We start from the raw sequence: 7,835 nt of genomic DNA, 5'->3' as shown, positions 1-7,835 counted from the left end.
TATGCTGGACCTTTTGTGAGGCAGACATTGGCCAAAACTCCATTAATGACCTGGCTTCCATTATCCCCTTATATTAGGGTTCTCTAGAGTCACAGAACATACGAAATGTCTTTCTATATTGAGGGAATGTATTATGATGACTTACAGTCTATAGTCCAGCTCCCTAACAATGGTCAGCTGTGAGTTGGAAATCTAAGACTCTAGTACTTGCTCAGTCCCACAAGGCTAGTTGTTTCAGCTGGTCTTCCATAGAAGTAGATTCCAACAGATGTGCTGGCAAGCAAAGAAGAGTAAATCTTCCTTCTCCCAATGTCATTATGTAGGTCTCCAGCAGAAGGTCCAGATTAGTGTGTACCACCATGCCTGGATCTGGGACTTGTTTTGTCCCAGGCTGACCTTGAACTCAGAGATCTCCTTGCCTTAGTCTTCTGGGATTGAAGGCAAGTACTACCTTGCCTGGGCCTAAGCTTTTCATAGCCACTGTGCCTCAAGATCTCCATGCCAAGATCCAAGTCAGAAATTTGTGCCTTCCAGCCTCAAGATCTGGATCACAGGTGAGCCCTCCAATTCTGGATTGTAGTTCATTCCAGATAGAGTCAAATTGACAACCAGGAATAGCCATTACTCTGTCTTAGGGTTTTACTGTTGTGAACAGACACTATGACCAAGGCAAGTCTTACAAAAACAACGTTTAATTGGGGCTGGCTTACAGATTCAGAGGTTCATTCCATTATGGTCAAGGTAAGGGGATAGCAATGTCCAGGCTAGTATGGTGTAGGCAGAACTGAAAGTTCAACATCTTCATTTGAAGAGTGCAAGACTGACTTCCAGACAGCTAGTGGTGACACACTGTACTGCCTTGTTTTGTGTGTCAACTTGACACAGGCTAGAGTTATCACAGAGAACAGAGCTTCAGTTGGGGAAGTGTCTCCATGAGATCCAACTGTGGGGCATTTTCTCAATTAGTGATTACTAAGACACACATGTACTTCAACAAGGCCACACCTCCTAATAGTGCCACTCCCTAGGTCAAGCACATACAAAGCATCACACACCCCTACTTTAACTGGGATCTCCCAGAATCATTGTCAGTTCAGAACCACTATTGAATAGACCCCCCAAAAGTCTGATTATTTCCTTTCCCCCAGTGTACAGTTACCCTTGTAAAAGGCCATCAGTCCCTCTGGAGAAGAACTGGAGAAAAGCTAAAAACAAAATTTTTAGGTCTTATCAAGATTCTTCCTCAGGAAAACCTGGCCACATTCAAGGTGTTCTTGGTCTAAAAACTGGCTCAAGTTTGGAAATTGATTCACTGGCTGAGATTGCCTTCTGCCATGATCCAATGTAGACTTTCTTTCATTTATTTGAGAATTTTTCTGCTCATACAGATCAAACGGAAATGCAATAGGCTTCTTATCTAGTTCATGCTTGGAAACACTGTGAATTAGCCAGTTCCAAAGGTCCCTACAAGTCGTACCATTATAAAATTTACCTTGCCTGTGCTGACCATTACAGGATAGGTCATTATAAACATTGTTTTGTCTACCCTGCCCATTATAATAACTACAATCACTTTGTATCTGCCAAATCAATGCCACCATCTGGTTCTGTTACTTCAGGTCCCAATTAAACACATTGCATTTAATGCATCCAATTGATCAGCAGCATCTCCAACTCTAAGGTCTGGTACAAGGAAAAGGGCAACAACTAACCCTCAAATGTGCTGGTGACCCTCTCACCATTTTGCGTCTTATAGGTTCATGAAGGTCATGTCTTCTGAGCCTTCCCATTTTGGAGGATTAGGTTTTACACAATGTGTCCACTCTAGCATTGCAATTTCCCTGAGTCTTTAAATCTTTCATCAGCTCTAAGCCAAGGAATGTCAAGGCATCTCCACCTCCTTTTCCGTAGGCCATCTTTTGATAGATGCTTTAGCCAGCTGCTCCCACTTCTGACACATTTATTAACTATGCAAGCTTCCATGTTAAACCTAGAATCTCCACTTAGTAGACCCACATCAATAAAATCAGCCTGATCTAGTTTTATCTTCCCTCCACCATTATTCCACACCCTGAAAATCTATTCCCACACATATTCCCCAGACTTCTGTTTGAATGACTTAGCAAACTCATAAAGCTCCTTTGTAGTTAGCATACTTCCTTGAGAACTGCACTTTCTACCTCTCCTCTAGGGGCCTGCTTTGCCTTGTATCAGGTTATATAGGTCTAGAGGCCTTGAGGAATATCAGTACTGTCCTGCCTGGCATTTTCTTTTTTTTTTTTTTTTTTTTTTTTTTTTTTTTTTTTTTTTTTTTTTTTGGCTTTTCAAGACAGGGTTTCTCCATGTTACAATTCACAGACCACAGGAAGCTCAAGAAGAAGGATGACTGAAGTGGGGGTGCTTGGGTTCCTCTGAGAAAGGGAACAAAATACTCACAGGAGCAATAATGGAGACAAAGTGTGGAGCAGAGACTGAAGGAAAGGCCACCCAGAGACTATCCTACCTGGGGAGTCATCCTATAAACAGTCACCAAACCCAACACTGTTATGGATGACAAGAAGTGCATACCAAAAGGAGCCTGTTATGGTTGTCTCCGGAGGGACACTGCCAGAGCCTTACAGATACGGAGGCAGACACTAGCAGCCAACAATTGGACTGGGCATGGGCTTCCCAATGGAGGAGATGAAGGGGTTTACAGCCCCATGGGAAGAACAGATGTCGGCCACCCAGACACCCCAGGACTCTCAGGGACTAAACCATCAATCAAGGGGTACACATGGTTCCAGCCAAAAATGTGGCAGAGGAATGCCTTGTCGGGCATCAGTGGAAGGAGAGGTCCTTGGTCCTGCAATGGCTCAATAGATTCCCCAACAAAGGGAAATCGAGGGGGGGATGTGGGAATGGTTCAGGTGGAGGGGCATATACTTGGAGGCGAGGGTGGGAGAAGGGGTTGAGCGTTTTCAGGGAGGGGGAAAATGGGAAAGTTTTAGCATTTGAAATGTAAATAAAGATTATATTCAATTAGTTAATTAATTAATTTTTTAAAAAAGACAAGGTTTCTCTGTGTAGCTCCGGCTATCCTGGAACTCACTCTGTAGATCAGGCTGGTCTCAAACTCAGAAATTCACCTGACTCTGCCTCCCAAGTGCTGGGATTAAAGGCATGTTCCACCACTGCCCATTGCCAGGCATTTTATTTAGAGAAAATTACTGCGGGTTTATCAGATAACGAAGAATTAATTTCCTCAGGTGAAAAGGGCAGTATTTCAAGAGGTGGGACTGAAGGTACTACTTCCTCAGGTAAGGTAAACCCTTGAGAATCTGAGGATTCATAAGTTACCAGGGGCTTCAATAGGGTCCTCCCACACATTTCCACCCCAAGTTATAGGATTCCCGTTCTTAGATGATTAATGCCCTTATTTTAACTGCTGACACTGTATGAGCCTGAGATTCAAATTTTCAACATAATTCAGGCAATCTTATAATGGGAGCTTTGGTTTGATTTTCTGTAACTTGAGCTCTAGGCCTGCTGGAGAGAAGATTCTTACTTCAAGGGCAATGAGATTCTTCACTAGAATCTAAGGCCAAATAAATTTTATCATGCATTTCATTCCTTTCTTTTATCAGTTGATCCAGAGATGCTAAGAGGAACCAACTGGCAAAATCATTTTATTTCCCACCGAACTGGAAAGTTTCTTATACCAGGTCGCCTCATCCATTGCCATTCATAATTGATGGATCAAGATAATCAAAGGCATTTACTTCTTTTAAGTTTGAAATACAGTTTCTACCATGGACCTCCAATAGTCTATAAGCTCCCAGGTAAGGGATTGACTGGCAAGATTTCAGTAGCTGGTAAATTAAAAGGTGCTGGCAAGTTATAAAGCCTATTCCAGATACTTAAAGATTCATCCTTATACTTCTATTTCTCTAGAACCAAATCAGACAACAACTTCTGTATTAGTCAGGGTTCTCTAGTCACAGAACTTATGGAATGTCTCTATATATTAGGGAAATTTATTTAAATGACTTATAGTCTATAGTCCTTCTAACACAACAATGGGCAGTTGTGAATGGGAAGTCCAAGAATCTAGTAGTTGCTCAGTCCCACAAGGCTAGTTGTTTTAGTTGGTCTTCTGTATAAGCTGGAATCTTAAAGAAATAGGCTCCGACAGATTTGCTGGCAAGTAAGTGCAGGCAGGCAAAGAAGAGTCTTCCTTCTTCCAATGTCCTTATGTAGGCCTACAGCAGAAGGTGTGGCCCAGATTAAAGGTGTGAACCACCACACCTGGATTTGGAACTTGCTCTGTCCCAGACTAGACTTGAACTCAGCAATCTGCTTGCGTCAGTTTCCTGGGGTTAAAGGCATGTACTACCTTGCTTAGATCTAAGATTTTCATGGCCACTATGACTCAAGATCTAGATCGAAAGCATGTGTCATCCCAGGTCAAGATTCAGGTTAGAAGCTTGTGTCTTCCAACCTCGAGATGTGGATCACAGGTGTGTACCCTCCATTTCTAGATTGTTCATTCCAAATATAGCAGAATATAGTAAAAGTCTATGTAGAAAGTTCCAGGATAACTAAAACTAATAGAGAGAGCCTGTCTCAATAATAATAATAATTAATAATAATAACAACAACAATAATATCCTTCGTCTGGCCTCCAGAAGAACAAACACAGATACAGACACATACTTATAAATTAAAAGAAGTAAGTGTTTTATTGACAACCAGGAATAGCCACCACACCCCCTTAATTTTACATACCCACAATGTATTTTCAGCACTCTTTCCCTTTCCAGATCTAACTGACATCACCCTATTCTAACAAGGGTGCTAGTTGCTGCCTGGAGATTTTCTGAGCTCGTTTTCCAACAGATTGAATATATGGAGAGATAGAAGAGCAAGTCGCAGGAAAGTAAACCTAAGTGCTTTATTCTTAAAGGGTGGGAAGAGAGACCCAAGCCTGAGAATTCATTCAATGCTCAATGGAAAGTGGCTGATGTGTTTTATAGAGGCCACTGACTCATCCCTTCCCCACCCCCAGTTGGCCCTGTTTAGATACCACCTACCCTTGCTGCCAGTTTCCTCACAGTGTCTTCAGTGATCAAGAAGCCACCATTTCAATGAGCCTGCCTTCAATTGCCCTGTTTGCCTACGTTCCTCTAACCCTGCTTCCCCAAATTCCTTCATTTTCAGGCCACTTCACCTCTACTGGGTCCAATTTGTGCTGCCTATATACTCATGGATGTAGGACCATCCACCGGACCGGGGCCCATGCTCCTAAAGAAATGGATTCTCTCTCCCCCAGAAGCCTTCAACTGTCAATAGCTCCTCCTCTGAGAGGGGGGTCTCTGAATAGGTAGGCCCCTGAGCCTTTCCCCTCCATTCTGAAAGGTTGACAGGCTTTCTCTTACACACAGCTGCTGTGAGTTCACGAGTGTATCTATCCTGTCATGAGTATAATGCTCATATCTTTTTGGAGACAGTGTCTCACCACGTAGCTCTGGCTGGAATTCATCATGTAGATCCTGCTGGCCTCAGTATCAGAGAGATCCGCCTGCCCTCACCTTCTGAGAGCTAAAATTAAAGCCATGTGCCACTGCACCAGGCAGTTCCAAATTTTTATGGCTCTGGGTTTTTTTTTTTTCAGCAAAGTTCACACTCCACAATGACTAGTTAATTAAAACAAATCTGTGCATAGAGTGGATACCAGGCCAGTGATGCACGCCTTTGATTCTAGCACTCAGGAAACAGAGGCAAGCCGATCTCTGTGTGTCAGAGGACAGTCTGGTGTATGTAGAAAGTTCCAGGACAACTAAAACTAATAGAAAGACCCTGTCTTGATAATAATAAGAACAACAACAATAATATCCTTCTCTGGCCTCCAGAAGTACAAACACAGATACAGACACATACTTATAAATTAAAACAAGTAAGTGTTTTAAAAGTAAACATATGGAAATTTGAAATAATATCAACTAAGGAAGCATATCAAAGATCTAAAACAGTAAAAGGATGGAAGTACTTGAGACAAATATTTGAATGAAGGGTGTTTGAGCTTTGAAGTAAGGCAGGGTTCATCCTGAGTCCAGTTGTTTAACAGCTGTGGTTTCAGATAGTGTGTGTGTGTGTGTGTGTGTGTGTGTGTGTGTGTGTGTGTGTGTAGATACTGTACTTTTGCCTGAGTACGCAGGAAAGCTTGAGGCTGATTTCAAGTGTATTCCACTATAATTCTCTACCTCTTCTTTTCCTTTTATTCTTTCTTTCTTCCTTTCCTTGTGTATATGTGTATGTGTGGTGGTGGTGGTGGTGGTGGTGATGGTGGTGATGATGGTGGTGGTGATGGTGGTGGTGGTGATGATGATGGTGGTGGTGGTGGTGGTGGTGGTGATGATGGTGGTGGTGGTGGTGGTGGTGGTGATGGTGGTAGTTTGAATGGGAATGGTCCCATTGGCTCATGTATTTGAATACTCAGTTATTAGGGAGTGATGCTACTTGTATGGCCTTGTTGTAGTGGCCTTGTTGGAGGAAGTATGTCACTAAGGTGGGCTTTGGGGTTTCAAAACCTCAAGTCAAGCCCAGTGACTCTTCCTGCCACCTGCAGATCCAGATGTGGAACTCCTGGCAGCTTCTCCATCACCATTTTTATCTGCCTGCTGCCACACTTCCCACCATCAGTAATAGACAAATAATGGATTCATCCTCTGAAACTGTAAGCACGCCTCATTTAAATGATTTCTTTTGTAAGAGTTGGCATGGATATGGTGTCTTTTCACAGAGATAGAACACTGACCAAGACAGCCAAGGTCTCTCACCACCTCCACAGCACTAGGAAGACATGCGGCTTTTTGCATGGGTACTAGGAATCCAAATGCCAGAGTTAATGCACAGGTGGCTAACACTTTACCCACTGAGCCAATTCATTGGCTGACCTACTAGTTATGTGCTTTAATGGATACTCCCACTTAAATAGAAAATCTGATCCCCAAACTTTGAATCTAGACTGGTCTTATCTTCCGTGGATCATGCAAAACTGTAGTATGAAAGTGCGTTAGTTTGGTATATAAGTAGGAAATGTTTTGAGGAGTCATTTTCCTTTCTAATTCTTGAATCTTATCATCTCCATGAGAACAAGTCCACAGTAACCTACTAGAAAATGAAATGTTGTTTGGAGGAAAATCAACTGGTATCCCCATTAGCAACCAATTCATCATCTGCAGCTGCGTCACTCAGTCAGGTATCAGATAGCTGTGCACAGCAGAAAGAACACAGTTGATTCCAGCTTAGATTGTTAACCAGCTCAAATTTGAACTAATGGCTTTTGGAGGGGCATGTATCCAACCTTATGTAAATGTAATATAAATTACATCAGCAAACTGTCACGTGCTCTTTCAAGTGTTTTGAAAGCAGACTCAGGAAATGAGAAGGCCGTCCCTTTTCTCCTCCCAAAACTCCCTGTCCTGAGTCAGGCTGACTGGCTAGCTCTGTAACAAGGAGAGCAGAAAATAAAAAGCAAAACAAAACAAAAGCAAGTATGCTAGACTATTGAGCACAGTGTATCAATAGCAAGAGCTAAAAGATAAACCACTTCCAACAAATATCACTATTGTTCATACCATTGTAAAAATCCCTGCAGTAGGAAGGAGGGGCCAGGGCTCATTCATGGAGGAAAAGATTATAATCAGGAACACCAGCTGACCACCTCGATGCCTCCTGATCAATTTCTGCTGCATGATTGTAAACACTACCAACTTCTCATTTTGTTACTTTGAGATATATATATATATATATATATATATATATATATATATATATATATATATATATAATGT

Source organism: Apodemus sylvaticus, chromosome 22 (genome assembly GCF_947179515.1).
Source record: "Apodemus sylvaticus chromosome 22, mApoSyl1.1, whole genome shotgun sequence".
Classification (NCBI taxonomy): Eukaryota; Metazoa; Chordata; class Mammalia; order Rodentia; family Muridae; genus Apodemus; species Apodemus sylvaticus.
The sequence above is the reverse complement of the archived record's forward strand: the minus strand, read 5'-3'. Positions refer to the sequence as shown.